We start from the raw sequence: 15,781 nt of genomic DNA on the forward strand, positions 1-15,781 counted from the left end.
CAGGGGACACCTGGGGAAAGAGGGCAGTGGTCAGGCCTGGGCTGGACTCCACAGAGAGGAGAGGGCAGGGGAGGCCCCACCAGCTCTGTAACATTTCAGCAGACTTCCCCCCTGGTCCGGCTCACAGATCTTTATGCCCTTGGTATCATGTTACACGTACATCCTGTGTCCTGCATTATCTTAACCCTCCCTGGGGTCTGATGGTGACACGGTTCTCTTCCCGTTCCTTATCATCTGGGGTGTCCCAGCTGGGATGGCATTTCTTCCAGGAAGATTTCCCTGACCACTCACCTCTCAGGGAATGGCCTTTCCCAGCGGCCACCTTGGTCCTGTACCTCTTCTACAGGGTCCCCATCAACAGTCGTAGAACCTCCTGGTTGTGTGGGGCCCTGAGGGCAGGACTGTGCCCGTTTTGACGACCGTGTCCTTCAAGTCTAGCAGAGTCCCCAGTGTACATTAGGTCTTCAAGCCCTGCTTGTTGGATGGACAGATGGATGGAGCCATTCTACACGCACATCACATTTACGGTCACATGAAATTTTATTGTAAGGAGTCACCATAATTCTACCATAATTGCTGAGCAATTCTTAGCTGTTTGTTAACTCATTTGTTGCTTGCCTCCCACTAAATGGTAAGTTCCACAAAATGCAGAAACCACGCGCTTTCTACTCACCAGCGTGTCCCCAACATCTGATCCAGATTTAGAACATAACCTTGATACTTACTGAATCAACGGCTTAAAGAATGAATGAACACTTGGGCTGTGATTACAAACAGCACCGTGATGAACCTCTGTGTGTGACTCTCAAACACAAAGGAGAATTATTTAATCAGACCATTTGTACATATATAGAGGCTTCTAAACACGTGTGTCCATATCGTTTAGGTAAAGATATTACCAGTGATCCCCCGCCAGCAAACAGCACAGGTATCAGGACGTCCTCAACTCACGGAAGCACAACAAAAGTATACTTTTAAAATCTTTGCTCATCTGGTAAGTGAAAATAGTATCTCATTGTTGTTCATTTGCATTTGATTTCTAAGAAGAATTAACATTTTTTTTTGAATTAACATTTTTGATACAACACCTTCTTAGTCATTGGTATTTCAAACTGCCCATTTATAATATTTGCCTATTTTCCTATTGGGGTTTTAGTAATTTTTTTTAACCAGTGTCAGCATAATTCATTCTTTGGTTTTGAAAGCTGTAAGTTTTCCATTGTTTTGTCTTTTCATTGTAGAATCCTTTTGATATATAGGATTTCTTAATATAATCAAATGCATAGTTATTTATTCCATAAGCACTTTTATGCCTAGAATATCTTTTTTCACTTAGAGGTAAGCACTGACTTAAATTTTCTTCTCATGTCAATATGGTTTGATTTTTTCCCATTAACATATGTCATTTTTGATGTATGGTATAAAGTGAGGTTCTAAACTGCATATATTTCCCAGCAGTATTTATTCCATCACCCACGCCCTCCCACATTGAGGCCCCTCATCCCGGTGACCCTGGGCTGTAAATCTCTCTCCTCTTCCTTAACTATTGCACTGTCCTCGTTAGTAGTGATTTATGGTTTGTTCTAATAGCTGGTAAAACAAACCCCCCATCAGTCAACTTCTCTGTCATAATTCTTAGCTATTTTCACCTGTATATTTTTTCAAATGAACTTAAAAAATATTGTGCCTTCTTCCCCTCCCCCTGAAAAATCAGAGTTGGCAGAAAAATTAAACCTGTGAGTTAATATGGGAAGAACTGATATCATGATATCCAGTGTTCTCATTTTCTTAGCCCACCTCCACTGCCCACAGCCTCCGGCCTCCGGGATCCATCTGCCCAGCTTCTCTGCTGCTAACACCCGCCCTGGGCTGCCTTGCTCCACCCGGTCTCTTGACCTCACCACCCCCAGTGTACTTGATGCCAAGTCAACTTCGGATCTTAGAGACCTTGGTTCGGAGTCTACCCAGCTCCCTTTGAATATTTTTCTTTTTAATTAATTAATTATTTATTTATTTTTGGCTGTGTTGGGTCTTCGTTTCTGTGCGAGGGCTTTCTCTAGTTGCGGCGAGCGGGGGCCACTCTTCATCGCGATGCGCGGGCCTCTCACTATCGCGGCCTCTCTTGTTGCGGAGCACAGGCTCCAGACGCGCAGGCTCAGTAATTGTGGCTCACGGGCTTAGTTGCTCCGCGGCATGTGGGATCCTCCCAGACCAGGGCTCGAACCCGTGTCCCCTGCATTAGCAGGCAGATTCTCAACCACTGCGCCACCAGGGAAGCCCCACTCCCTTTGAATATTATCAGGCCGGTCGCCATTCCTAATATACCTGAGGATCAAGGACCTTTATCACCACGCTGCTAAACTGACAACGCCAAACCATCTCACTGAAGAATTACTAAGAAGTCACTAAGTTTAGACACAGCCATACATGCCAATCAAAGACATTTAGAGTTAGCAGAAATCTTAGACATGGCTCATCTAGCCCAGCCACCCCGTTCCAGGGTTAAAGAGAGACAGGCTCAGAGAGGGGAAACAATGACTAGGGTCACACAGCAACCCACTCACTTATGAAGGTACAAACGGTTCCTCTGGACCCAGCGGGGCAATGGAGAGGGTCTGGGTGTGTCTACATGGAGATCGGACCAAACGGCAGGGGTGGAGGCCAGGGCTCAGCAGTGGGAAAACGGAGGGAACGTCTGGCTAATGGACGCTCCAGAGAAGCTCCAAGACAACGTGGCCAGCAGACCCAGAACCGAGGCCGAGCAGACGTGGGTCCCACACTCCTGACTCTCACACCATGTGGGCGTGAGGATGGGTGCGGGGACCACACACTCCTCTCAGCCTTCGGTCCGAGCTGCCCTCCCAGGGAGGTGAGACGCCGAAGGACGGCAGACTCAGCGGAGAAGCCCTGTGCTCTGACCCTTCCCTCGGCGCCCAAGCACGCGGCTGCGCTGGCCTAGTCGGGCTGCAGCACGGAGAAGGAGTCCGAGGCCCACCCGACGGGAGGATCCAGCTCCTCTGCAGCCTGTGTGGAGCTGAATGACTCGTAATTCAGTTAGAGGAGAAGGAAGCAGACCTCATCACAACAGTTGAAAACATGAAAACAACAAATAAACAGCTGCTTTGAGCTAGCAACAAGGAGGCCAATTTGATCTTTGCAGAGAGAAAAGTGCCATCTCCCATGTGCGTGTGTGTGCGCGTGTGTGTGTTCGGGAGGGGCGGTGCCTTCAAGAAGCTGCAGCTGCGAGCAGCACCGAGCACAGCATTAACCAGGTTCCTGGAACAATTTGCCCAATTAGAACCACGCCAGGCACAGCGCGCAGAGGGGGGCCCAAGCTGCACCCCATACACGTCCCCCACCACGCACACGTGCCCCTGCAACACACATGCACACAAACACACGTGCACACACACACACACACACTGCCCTGTGGAACCCGGGCTGCAGGGGAAACACCTGGACTCTGAGAGGCAAAGCCCTTGGTTGGGAACCTGTCCCCAGTCGGTGTGTAGCAGGCAGGCATCTGGCCCTGCAGCACGAAGCACGAAGATGCTAAAATGAAGATTCCTGGGCCCCTCCCGAGTTAGTCGATCAGACTCCCCTGGGGTCCTGAGAGTCTGTCTTCACAACAGCCTCAGGGACTCTTCTGCTCACAGAAGTGGATGAAGAACTCGGGGACACTCCTTCTCTAAGAGCATCCGTTAGCCGCTGCTGTACTCATCCTGCAGAGCAGAGACGGGCCCGAAAATCCGCCGTGGTTAACACCGCAGCCATTTGTCCTCACAGATCAGCTGCAGGTGGGCAGGCGCTGGGGGTCCACTCCACACGCGGTGATTCTGGGGTCCAGGCTGAGGGGCAGCAACGCACCTCGCAGCCGTGGCCGAGGCGGACGAGACCCCTTAGGTCCACCTCTGAGGGGTTTGCTGCCACTTCCACCCCGTTCCCACGTCCAAGGTACGCGACGCAGGCCCAAAGCCAAAGACTAGGGGCCCAGGCTTCACACATAAGATGGGGACAAGGGTGCAGACTCGGGGGTGCAGAGGACTAGGCCAGACAGCGCTCAGATTCTCATCCTCTCCGCCTGCAGAAGGGCCTCGGTCCCCAGTGACCCTAAGAGGGCTCACAGTCACCCCTGCCCCGCCTGGTGGTGCCAGCGGCCAGGACGGAACATCCCCGGGATAAAGAGGTGACGTGTGGGACTGACTTCTGCACTGTACGAGGTGCTGTGCACGGCAGCTAACAAGGCTGCTTCTCCTGAGCACGAGTTCCCGAGGGCAGGACAGGGATGGGCCCAACGGCCCACGTCCCGCAGCGGCTGCCCGGGGGCCGGGGGGCCGGCTCTCAGCACAGAGGGGAGCAGGACCGGGTCCTCCAGCAGGGGAGACCGCGTCCGAACCCCTGACGGCCCATCCCCAGGCGCTGGGACCTCAGACCCTCTCCCGCAGCGCCCAGCTCCAGGCCCACCCACGCCGGCTCAGGCAGGGCTGCAGAACATGGGGGTCCCGGCTGGTCAGCGGTCACAGGGCTCCGGGTTGTGCAGAGCTCCGGCACTTCCTGTTCTGTCGGGTGACTTTGTTGTGGCTTCCACCCATTTTCCTCCAAAGAGCTCTGCCTGGTCCCTTAGTCCCGGGGAGACACCAAGTGACGCTGAGGTGTCTCTGCCCTGGTGCCCCGATCCCGCCGGGCGCGCGGGATGGAGCACGGCTCCACATCACCAAGCCTCGCCCGCAGCCTAGAGACGCCGGCCCCCGGCCCCTGCGGTGGGAGCGCGGCCTAGAGACGCCGGCCCCCGGCCCCTGCAGTGGGAGCGCGGCCTCGAGGGAGAGCCCGCAGCATCTGGAGTACACCCTCCGGGCCCAGACGCGGGCTCCTAGGCCACCTGCCTCCACGAGCATCTGGGATTTGGTCCCTTACCCACTCTGTGGGTACCTGGGCTGATGCCAGGACCCCAGGCCTGGGTCTTGCCTCCACGGCTGGGTGCCGTCTAAAGCCGCTGGGTTTCCCATCACCCTCACCCTGACCATGGGACCCATCAGACCGGAGACGCCCAAGCTCTTCCCGGGTCAGCGTACAGGGCGTCAACGTGCTGGGGTAAAGACACTCCTCTCTCCAGCTCTGAGGGGACTGGACGCAGGGGGGTGAGACGAGCTTCCTATCCCCCAGCATCGCCGGGGTAGGGGGGCAGGGGGTGGATTTTCGCCAGTGCCATCTAGGACTCAGCCAGCTTTTCCCATCTCCAGACTCAAGGTTTTTGACAAACCAAGAAAATGTCCCTGCGTTATTTCTTTATGTGTTGTGTCTCCATCTGTCCCTCTTTCTCCTTCTGGAACTTCTCCTGTTTACATGTGAAGCCTCCGGAATCTGTCCTCCAAGTGTCTTATTTCCTTTCTCCTCACAGTTCCCAGATCATTATTTTTGCTCCGTATTTGAGATATTTCTTCCACTGACCTTCGGAGGCACTAATTCACTTCTCAGGAGGTGCCACCTTCCTCTTCCCTTCAGCCACTGGATCTTACGACTCGGAACACATGACTTTCAGTTCCAGAAGTTTCCCCGTGTCCTCTGGTAGAGCCGCCTGCTCTGGGTGCTTTGGTCGTTGTCACCCTCGGGTGTGTTTCCATTTTCCGACGCTGCCCCGTACTTGCCTCGCGGGGCCTTTCGAGCCGTTGAGGTCCCTTGAGCCACGGCAAACTCCCGTGAGCCCTGGGGGTGCGCTGTCAGCCCCCAGCACAGCTCCGCGAGGGAGGCGCCCTGCCCCTACCCCGTGGCCTGGGGCCGCGAGCTCTCCGCCGCAGGGCTGGGCAGGGACCCGGGCCACCCCTGCAGCCCCCAGAGCATCTCCGGACCCAGGGAGACCGGCCGCACCCAACAGCTTCCTCAGACCTTCCCCAAAATATCTAGCATTCATCTCAAACTTAACGCCCAAAAGAGAACCCTTGGTTTCTCCTGAGAAATCTTACTCTCCCCATCTTCCCCTAAATCTTCGATCCGCAAACCTAGGCGTTACCGTCAAGTCTTCAACCTCCCTCATCCTGTGTGTCCAAAACCCGTGAGTCCTCTTGGTGACCCCAGGTCTAATTGCCACATTTTCACCACACTTTCCTATCAAGATATTTTTCTTATGTCGACAGTAATCAAATTTTCCTTATTAGGCTGTACGGTCCTAGATTTTGACCTCTACTTCTAGTTATTTATTCAGGTATTCAAGCATTCGAAAAATATGTATTAAGTACCTGCTGTATGCCAGGCCCTGAGTTAGGTTTGGAAAGTAATGGTGGACCCATTGTGGTCCCACCGTCAAGACACTCACTGCATGCAGGTGGGGAAGCAGGTAAGTAACCAGGAAACGCTGCTCAGAGGTGAGGACCACGCGGGGCCAGATGTGCTGCGGGACCGGAAGCACCGGCCCACTTTCTCCAACACGTGTTAAGGGATCCGGTCCCCTCGTCCCTCCGTCCACCGTCAGCACCTCTTCCTGGTCACCTCACCCTCTTCCTGCTTTCACCCTGCACAGCTCTTCCCACCTCTCCTGAGCCCTCCTCCTTCCTCTCACTCACCCGTCTCCATCCCTTTCTCCCCGGCAGGACCAACTAAGCCCCACCATTCCGAATCCTGTGGCCCATCAGTGAGGGGAGCCCACACACAGAGGCTGGGGGACCACATCCCGTGCCTTCTCTCACCCACTCCTCAGACCTCCGACACCTGAAGGCAGTACAGCCGAGGAGAAAAGGCCCCGGCTCAGCCCAGCCTTCCTGGCTCTGCCAGCCTTGTGACTTTAGGCAAACCTCTCGACCCTCTTGGGCCTCAGTTTCCTCATTTGCAAGATGAAAAAATTTAAGCAAGATTTCTTTAGAAGGAGGTCTCCTCCAGACTCAACAATCTGCGAATTTATAAAACTTGTTTGCTATGAATTTAGTGGAATGTAGGAGTTTATGTTGGTGAAAAGAAATTGAAAGATGGATGTTATCACTGCCTCCAAACTCTTGCCCTGTCCTGAGCCCACGAGCCTTCGCTACTCAAAGTGAACCTCAGGGACCCGGGGCAGCAGAATCACCTCAGAGCTTTTTAGAAATGCAGGATCTCAGGCCTACCCAGTCAGCACCTACATTCTCATCAGACTGCTATCGGAATCGGGAGATTCCTAAGTAAGAACCCTGGGGCCTGAGAGGCCCCACCCTCGAGGACACAGCCCGTAGAGTTAAAAGGAGGCACTTTTCGGTTTCAGTAGAAAGAACTTCTTAGTTCAGGGAGAAGACTGAGCTGGAACGGGCTGTGTCAAAGGCCAACGGGCCTCTGGCATTGGGCTAGAACAGAAGCAGGAAAGGCCGCTCTCAGGGGTGCTGCCTGAGGGGTGAGGTATCCTGCAGGGCTGGACGGATGGCCTGTGGGTCCCGCTCACTCTGAGGTAGGAGGGGTTTCATCCCACCTCTGCCCACTGCCTTGGTTCTGTCCAGGGGCCAGGGGGCAGCACACAAGCCCAGGACCCCCCGAGCTGGCTTTGCGACACCATCACAAAGTCCAGGTAGAAGGAGAAAGCAGGGCAGCGGAGAGTGGTGGGGGCCTGTCCCGACCATACCTTAGCTCCTCTGTACACAGGGCCCTTTTCTGGGGAAGCCGCTGTGCCCATCACAAGCCCACAAACCTCCTTCCACCTGATTTCACAAAGACCCTTTCCTCCTTTCCTGGTCAAGGGCTGGGATTCTCCATTTCGAAGCTGAATCTTGTTCAAATTAGTCCATCTCCCAGATAGAATTAGAAGCTGGGTGATTTGCAAAATACAGTCAATTTAGTCCAACTGTCCTTGCGTGCCAGCTCCATCTGATAATGAAGAGTCCGCTCCCCAGGCTCTGGGCTGGCAGGAGCCATTATCCACGTGGTGAGGTTAGTCTGATAGGACGCGGGAGCCAGTGGGGTGAGGGCTGTCTCAGCGCTCAGCGGGGCACCCAGCCAGGGCCAGGAGGGAGGCAAGGGCAGGGAGGCCGGGGCCCAGATTCTGCCCGGGGAAGAACGCCTGACCAGAGCAGGACACTCGTCCCTGGGAGGTCAGACCACAAGACGGGGCCGGGTCAGGACCACGCACCCGCCTGGGCCTCCGGGTCCTTATGTACGACTGGGGCTGGTGAGACTATCTCCTGGGGTTTACTTAGGAACAAACAAACACCCTAACATAGGCGAAACCTCACTTGTTCATTCATTAATTTTTAATAAACATTTACAACAGCTGATATTCATTTGGCAGCTAGCACGTACTGAACACTGTACCAGGTGAAGGGGCTGATTTAACGAGCGAGACACAGTCTGTTCTCCTGCCGAATGTGAAATTGTACACCACTGACCAAATGGACAGTGGAGATGGTGGTGACGCTAGTGGTGGTGCCGACCACGGGACAAGCGGTCAGCCTGGAAGACGCTGCTGCCAGAGCCTTTTCCATGTGCAGTGAAAGACGGATCCCCCCGTTGCTCATCTTGGCTACGAGCTAAGAGAGATTAAAATGCTTTTGCATGAAGCAAACAATATACATATTTTATGAAATACACTTCTCTGCCTGTTTAATTGTGGGATCTTGCATAGAGGCAGAAAGATGCACTGCTCACCACTGCGGTGAATGAATAGGGTTGTGGCCTTCAGCCTCAGGAGGCCCCGACCGCCGTCGTGTCCCGGCTCCCTGGGCCTGCTGCAGGAGGACCAGTGGTCACGCGATGCAGCCCGGGCAGCTTCCTTTCCTCCGTGCACCTCTGTGGGCCCAGGTGTGAAGTTAGCATGTCCACTTTCCATTGCTGAAGGCTTCTTAAGCCCGGTCTACCGCAAGCGAGTCTGCTGAAATTCATAAGATGATAGCGGTTCACTAGGGAACAAGGAGAAAGGTCATTAGGACGGGTCGTCCCAGCATCTCTGGTGGTGTTCCCGAGTCCGCTCATCCTTCCCCTGAGCCCTTAATCTGGAATGTGGGCATCCCAGTGCCCCTCGAAAAATGCTAGGAGCTTTAAGGTGGTTTCAAATTGGGGATCTGCTGGGCCTTCCCGTGTAGCAGACGTGGAGTTCTGCCAGGTGGTGTGCGGGTGACCACAGGCGTCCAGGTGGACTGTCACATCGATAGGCAAAAGCCACTTCTCAAGGTGGGTTTCCAGCAACCTGATGGCCCACCGGGGACCTCTTTTCTGGCCCTTGCAGCTGAGCCATGGAAAGCCCCCTCCAGGTTCCGCCAGGTGGGCACCAGCATGCAAGCAGTACTGGATGGAACCTGATGTGGAGAGCCCTGAGCCAGGACCACATCCCATCTCCACTGCACCAAGAACACGTCACCAGTTTCACGGCAGCGTCTCTGTCCCACATGTCGTGTGTCTTTAGTTGCCCCCTTCCATGTTGGACTGCAAGCTCATAGAGGGTAAGTCACCAAGCTGCCCAGAGACCAGCAGGTGCTCCATAAACGGCCGCTGAACGAATGAACAAATGAGGGTGATTTTTTTAAAAGGAAGAACGGAAAGAAGAGAACACACAGAGCCACTGATCTTTGAGTGGCTAAAATAATCCTGGGAGTTCAAGGATCTGAGATGTTACCCAGTCGGCAGAAAGAGCCACTACTATCCTCCCACCCACTCACGGCAAACACCACCGTGGCCCGTGACACGCGCCCTGCTCACCGCAGGCGGCTCAGACCCTTCACACCGCCTCCTCACACCACAACCAACGGCTGAACCAGCTGATGGGCCTCCTGAGCTCCCCTCGTCCCCTCACCTGGAACATGGGCCCCCCAACCGTCTCTGGTCCTCCCCCAAATACTTTGTCCTACTCAATGCCTCGTCTGGCTGTCACTTTAAGGAAGGTCCTGTCCTTTTCAAAGAAACACAGCTACGGGGCCTGGAAACGGGCCGTCTGTGGATGTGAGCCTGGCCCCCACGACATGCGGCCCTCCTGCCAAGCCCAAGGGGCTTCCCGAGGCTCGATACTGCTGGTGTCCAGAAGCGACAACATACGTGGTGTGAGTGGCGCTGGCCTTGGTGCTGAAGCGCTCATATGTACATGGGAGGCTGTAAACCCTACATTGCTGGGGACTTAGGGTGCTTGCCCTGCTGAATGAGGAATGAGACATCAGAAAGTCCAAAATGACCATCCATCTGCAGAAAGCGGGGCTGGAGAATTAGGACTGTCAGACGTGTGCCCTGACCCCGAGGGCCCCATAAGAGGACTCCCTGACTCCTGCCCTTCATCCATCACAGGCTGCTTGAAGACAGGTCACCCACTCCCTGCAGAGACCCCGAGTGTACACAGACAGGAGCAGCCCTAGGTGAAGGCCCGGGTGCAGCCATCCCTGGGCACGGCCCCGGGGAGCAGCCACCTGGCCTGGGGGCTCCGTGTCTGGGCAGGAGGCTCAGGGCTGCCGGTCCTGGGCTCTCATGGAAGGGCCTGATGCTGGCCTGTGTCCAGGCTTCCAGTAGCCTCGGCCCCTCACTTCTTCCCAACACCGAGGAAAATCTTGATCCTCGACGTGCACACCCTTTCCGTGCATCCGCCCATGCTTCCTCCTTCTTGCTTCCCAGAAATCCTGACACACTCAACTGCCTCATCAAGCCCAGACCCTTCAGCTTCCCAAGATCAGCGAGGCTTCAGGAAGCCCCAAGTGTGAGTTCTCTTTCCTACTCGCCAAAACTAGATCAGGCCACGTGCAGGGTGACGAAGAGCGTCAGGCCAGCAAACTCTGAGCATCCCTTGCCCTGTGCGTGCCATTCTCCCGGCTCCAGGGAGAGAAAGAGGAGGGAAGGAAGGAAAGAAGGGAGGGAGGGAGGAAGAAAAAGAGAGAGAGAGGGAGGGAGGGAGAGAGGAATTCACAGACCTGAGGAATCCTGAGAGGGAGGAGAGAGACCTGCTTCTGATACACTGAGCACAAAAAGATTTGTCAAACCTTTTAATGCAAAACTTCTCTTTCAGAATATGCCTGGTAAAGAAATCACTCCTCTAAGTCTGAAACTTACCTGCGAGTGTTTTAGTCTCCTCTTCCTCCTCTCCCACCCAGAACGTCATTACACCCAGCATCTCGGGTAACGACCAAGAGAACGTGGAGGCCTCTGCCCACGGCTGCCCCTCCTCAGCTCCCGTGTGTGCTGTCAGCAGCAGCCCGTGCCCAGGTCTCGGTCTGCCCCTGTCACACACACACACACACACAGACAACCCGTCCCTCCGTATTTCTCTTCCTTCCTTCCGAGAGTCCAGGGCATTCACGTCGGGAGGAGGAGACGGCGAGGCTGAAACACAGAAGCCTCAGGCTTGAGGGAGGGGGCCACCGGGCCGAACGCAGGCGCTGGGCTTTCGCTTCCCGCCTGTCAGCACCGATCAGAGCTGCTAGCAGGCGGCTGAAGGAACGGAGGGGTTCCTACAGGGAAGACGTTGCTGCTCCTTCAGCTGCTCCGAATCCCAGAGCAGAGGTGAGCGTCGGCCGGGGACGGCAGTCACTTCGGCAGAAGCTCTGCCGACCCGAAGGTCTGGGCTGTGCGCCTCCAGCCCCGCCTGGCCGATGGGGGGCCGGGCAGGGGGGTCAGGACCACACCCATCATGTTCCTGAATAGCTCCCGCCTGGAAAACAGGAGTTGGGGGTCAGGCACACACACGCGTCCTCAGACCCCGGCTCCCACCGCGCTGCCCCTGCTCTCCACGCCCCGGCACTTGCTCCGTTTTGTTTCTCAAACGCAGGGAGCCCCCTCCCCCCAGCTTGGCCGGCTGCCATCCCCACTCCTGCCCCAGCCTCCAGCTCCACACGCAGCTGCGGGTCCCGGCTGGACCACGACCTCCCACGGGGGCCTCCCTGGCCCTCGGCTGCGAAGAGCCCCTCCGAGGGTTCTCCCCAGCTCTCCACCTGCCGATCCGGGTGATGGCAGCCTGAGTCCTGGAACGAGCCTGCCGGCATCACATGACAATGTTGTCACTTACTGCACACACGACCTTGATTAAATCACCTGAATAGTCGCCCCAGATTCCCGACCTACAGGATAAAGTTTATCACAGAGCCTGAGCATATGCGGCACCTCACAAACAATACCTTACGTCATGGAATTAGTTACTGCCCGTGAAGACTCCAACAGTACCTGGCACACACAAAGGGCCTAATCAAAGTTAACTCTGCCAACGGCTGTATTTCCTGCTACATCCTGGTACCCAGAACAGTGCCCGGCGAACCACAGGAGCTCATGACGGGCGCGTATCGTCAGCTGAGCACACGAAGGCATGCACACATCAAGAAGAGCCTCCGGGTTAGACGGGAAGAAGTGTGACAGGACTTGAGGAAGGCGGGCCACCTCCTGGGGCCTGGGAATCCGGAGAGGCTGCAGGAAGAGAGCACAGGGCCAGAGCTGGGCGATCTGGGGGACCTAGGCCTTGCTCTGCAACTGACCCCGGCCCGGATCGTAAGGGGCTCCAGAGGGACTGGGGGTAATGGGCTCTGGCGAGCAGTCAGGGAGCAGTGGGCAGGTCAAGGGCCAACCTGGGTTGCTTTCTCTTCCCACGTTCACCTCAGGTACACGCCCCTCCAAGTCCAGGGCCCTCCCGCCGCCTCTCACACCTCCCTCTGCCTCGGGAAAACAAAGCAAGACGAAAATTCCATCACTGAAGCAGTCTGAAGCCATGGACGGTCTCTTCCTGTGGACGCAGAAGTTTGCTTCAGCTCGGGAAGAATGCCAGCCCGATGGCCAGGAGGGGAGGGAGAGGGGAGGGCGGCTGAGCTTCCTGGTGACCAAAGGATGATTTCCAATTTGTCACGGGAAACAAGAATGTTCAGGGTCCAGAGCTCTGACCAGAACCCAGTGAAGGAGAAGAGTTAAAAGGCCTCCTTCCCTTTCCCTCTGGGCCCTGAGCTCAACCACCCAAAACAACAGGTGCACAGCCAGTCAGAGCCACCGCGGGGCGTTTCACGTGTGCCCGCCAGACGCCGCAAGGCACGGCTGGGCCTGGGGAGCTCGCCCCGCCTCCCTGGTTGGGTAGGGGGCAGCTGTGCTTCCCCTCCTCCCCCCACCCTCCAAGGGGGAGGCCTGTGCACCTGCAGCACGTGGTGAGGGCTCTCCCTGGACCTTCACACTCACATCAGCAAAACCACTGCTGTAGATTCCGGGGTGGGGGGGTGACTCCTAGAAATGGGGGTCCCAGCAATGAGACAGCTAAGGGGGGCGCTGGATCCCAGCCGCCGGGCAGGGAGCGGCTCAGCTGCTTTCCTGCACCTCTGGCGGTGGGGGAGGGGAAGGGGAGCAGGGGAGCAGAAAGGGCTGTCGGCAAAGGAAGCATCTTTAGAAATCAGGAGCAAATCGAGCTCCTACAGAAAGAGGGCCAAGGCAGAGGGAGCCCACAAGGGGGACAATTAGCTGATAAGAGCAAACTAATTGTTATTCATACTAAATTAGGGCACAGGTGATTTGGAGAAAACCCACAGACCCTCCCAGATGTTTTACGGGTTTTGCATTGCAGATGATGGCTTTACGGGACCCTTCTGGGAGGCAGAATGTAGGAGCTGGGCCAGGACCAGAGCGGGGCAGGGCTCCCGTCCGGCTTAACTACACAATAAACACATAAAGGCTTGTCCCTGAGGACAGACCCGGCTTTGCATACTAAACACTTTAGCGCTAGGCTCTGGGGGCCTCTGAGAAGAGGGGCTCAGTCCCGGCAGGGAAAGAGGTCGGAGGGGACGATCAGTCACTCTGGAGACCCAGGGGCTGCTCCAGATGTCTGGAGCCAGGACTCTAAATCCAGATGTGGAAGGGAGAGATTTCCACAGACCTGACAGGCCAACAAGAAGACAGGGAACGGGCAGGAAGGCAGGCGTTCAGTGACTACTTTGTGGCGGCTGGTGGGTGTGTACACGTGGGTCAGCCTGTGTGCGGGGCGGGGGGGGGGGGGCCAAGCATGCGCATGTGCCCGCGGGGTATCAGAGGGCGTAGGTGCGTGTGTCTGCGTGTGTATCTCCCTCTGTGTGCGTGTTTTGTGTCCACATAGCTGTGTGCGCATCTGTGTGTGTCCACGCACTTGGGGTGTTGCCAAAACTTCCCACCGAAACTAACGGCAGCTGTCCTCTCCTCACCGAAACTTATCATTCTAATTTTAATCCTACTTTATTGTGTTACGTTGGCTCTAAAAATTAAAATTTAAAAATTCCATAAACAGAACCTGGGGCTACACTGCAAGACAGGTCCCTGGAAAAGGGTTTACTGTCACTGTTGTTCTTCCAACAATTGTGAGGGTACATCCCATCACCCCCACCCCGCCCCAGTCCCATCTGGCTCCCCTCCTGCTAGACAAAGGGAGGGCAGGCAGGAACAGCTGCAGAGAGGGCCCGCTGGCCTGGCCGTGGCAGTCAGGACCAGAAGAGTTAGTTAGTCCAACCTCTCAACTGACTGCTCCTGAAGAGACTGGCGGCCAGGGAGGGGGTCACTCAGGCAGGGCCTTCAGAATCGGCCTGAAAGCCAGGCCTCCACACGGCCTCCTCCCGAGCTCAGCGGCTGGGGGCCGTGCCTCATCCTGGGGGAACTGATGGAGGGATGGGGTGACCCCGTCCTGTCCTCACACCCACTCTCCACACTCTCTCTTCCCTGTCTGTAAGATGAGGAGAGAACTAAAGGTCTCCGGGTGGTTTCTGCCCTGCCCTTTGTACCACATGACTCAATGGGGAGGGAGGCAGTGGGTATCCAAGCAAAGTGAAGGCCAGCCCCCCGCCCCGGGCTCTTCTGCGTGGTCCTCTTCCCCCCACCCCCACTGTCCACGAGGAGGCAAGGAGAGCACTGACTCAGGAGAGGGCCTCTCAGCAGAGTCTCAAGGAGCAAGGATTATTCCAACAGGGGAAGGAAAAAGCAGAGAGGACTTGCTGTAATTCCTGCCTCATTACAAGAATGAAGAAAGGATCCTGCACTGCAGCAGGAGGTACTCAGGTTAGATTTGGCAGAACTTCCCTGATGGCATAGAGGGCCATTAAACACAAGGATGGAAGAGGGAGTGGAGGGAGGGACAGTTGTCCCTAGAGGCAGTAATTAACTATATTTTCAAATGTCCCTGAGACAGTATGCTCGGTGGGACCCTTTCCTCACTTCAAGATCTTGACCAAAGCAGCTGATTGTGAAGCCCCTACCCCGATCCCCACCTGCCTCACATACTCAGCACAAGAAGCAGGGCCTAGCTCCGTACTGACCAGGCCAGAGAAGGTGACAGGGGAAGGGGTCCCCCAGTGCACAGAGACACACTGCCCAGTGGTACCACTTTGATCCAGAAACACCTGACAGAGGGTCGAGAGTCAGTCACCGAGTGAGGGAAGGAGGTCTCTGAGCAACTAAAAAGCACTGACATCTTTCCGGTCCCCCTGGGGCCAGAACCCCACCTACTGGAGCTGGCTTTCCTGGGGCTGCGAGGAGGACCAGGGTGGCCCTGACTACAGATGTCCAGGAGAAGGACCGCTGGGAGTGCAAACCCTTAAGACATATACAAGGATGGCCTCTAAGTCTCCGGCAACTTGACAAAAGAGCATTTGGAAGCATCTCCACGGAGGGCTACAGCTGTACCCCATACATCCTCATGCGCACGCATAGGACTCACTCCCCTAGCCCACCCGGCACACGCAGGCAAGGAACATGCAGGGGCTTCTTGGCCCAAGGAGCCCCTGACATTTCCGGATACCTGCTGGCCCTCTGCTCCTCTCTCCAATCCCCCACATGGCCTGCTGCCTTCTCTTTGGAAAGTCCAAGGTCCTTTGATGGGGGGAGGTGGAGAGGCTGACCCACAGCAGCTTGGCGTGCCTTCGACAGGGCAGCAGTGCCC

The 15,781-nt window shown here is 55.9% G+C and overlaps 1 long non-coding RNA gene across 1 annotated transcript; it reads right to left on the reverse strand.

The window, feature by feature from the left end:
• Positions 1–8,232: 8,232 nt before the first annotated feature.
• LOC118899473 lies at positions 8,233–11,637 on the reverse strand. Its single transcript, XR_005020957.1, has 3 exons — positions 10,972–11,637; positions 8,596–9,435; positions 8,233–8,477 (listed from the first exon to the last, which is right to left on the reverse strand). It is a non-coding gene; the product is annotated as an uncharacterized LOC118899473 (long non-coding RNA).
• Positions 11,638–15,781: the final 4,144 nt, after the last annotated feature.

The sequence above is a fragment of the Balaenoptera musculus genome, chromosome 8, assembly GCF_009873245.2.
Source record: "Balaenoptera musculus isolate JJ_BM4_2016_0621 chromosome 8, mBalMus1.pri.v3, whole genome shotgun sequence".
In the NCBI taxonomy this organism is placed as follows: domain Eukaryota; kingdom Metazoa; phylum Chordata; class Mammalia; order Artiodactyla; family Balaenopteridae; genus Balaenoptera; species Balaenoptera musculus.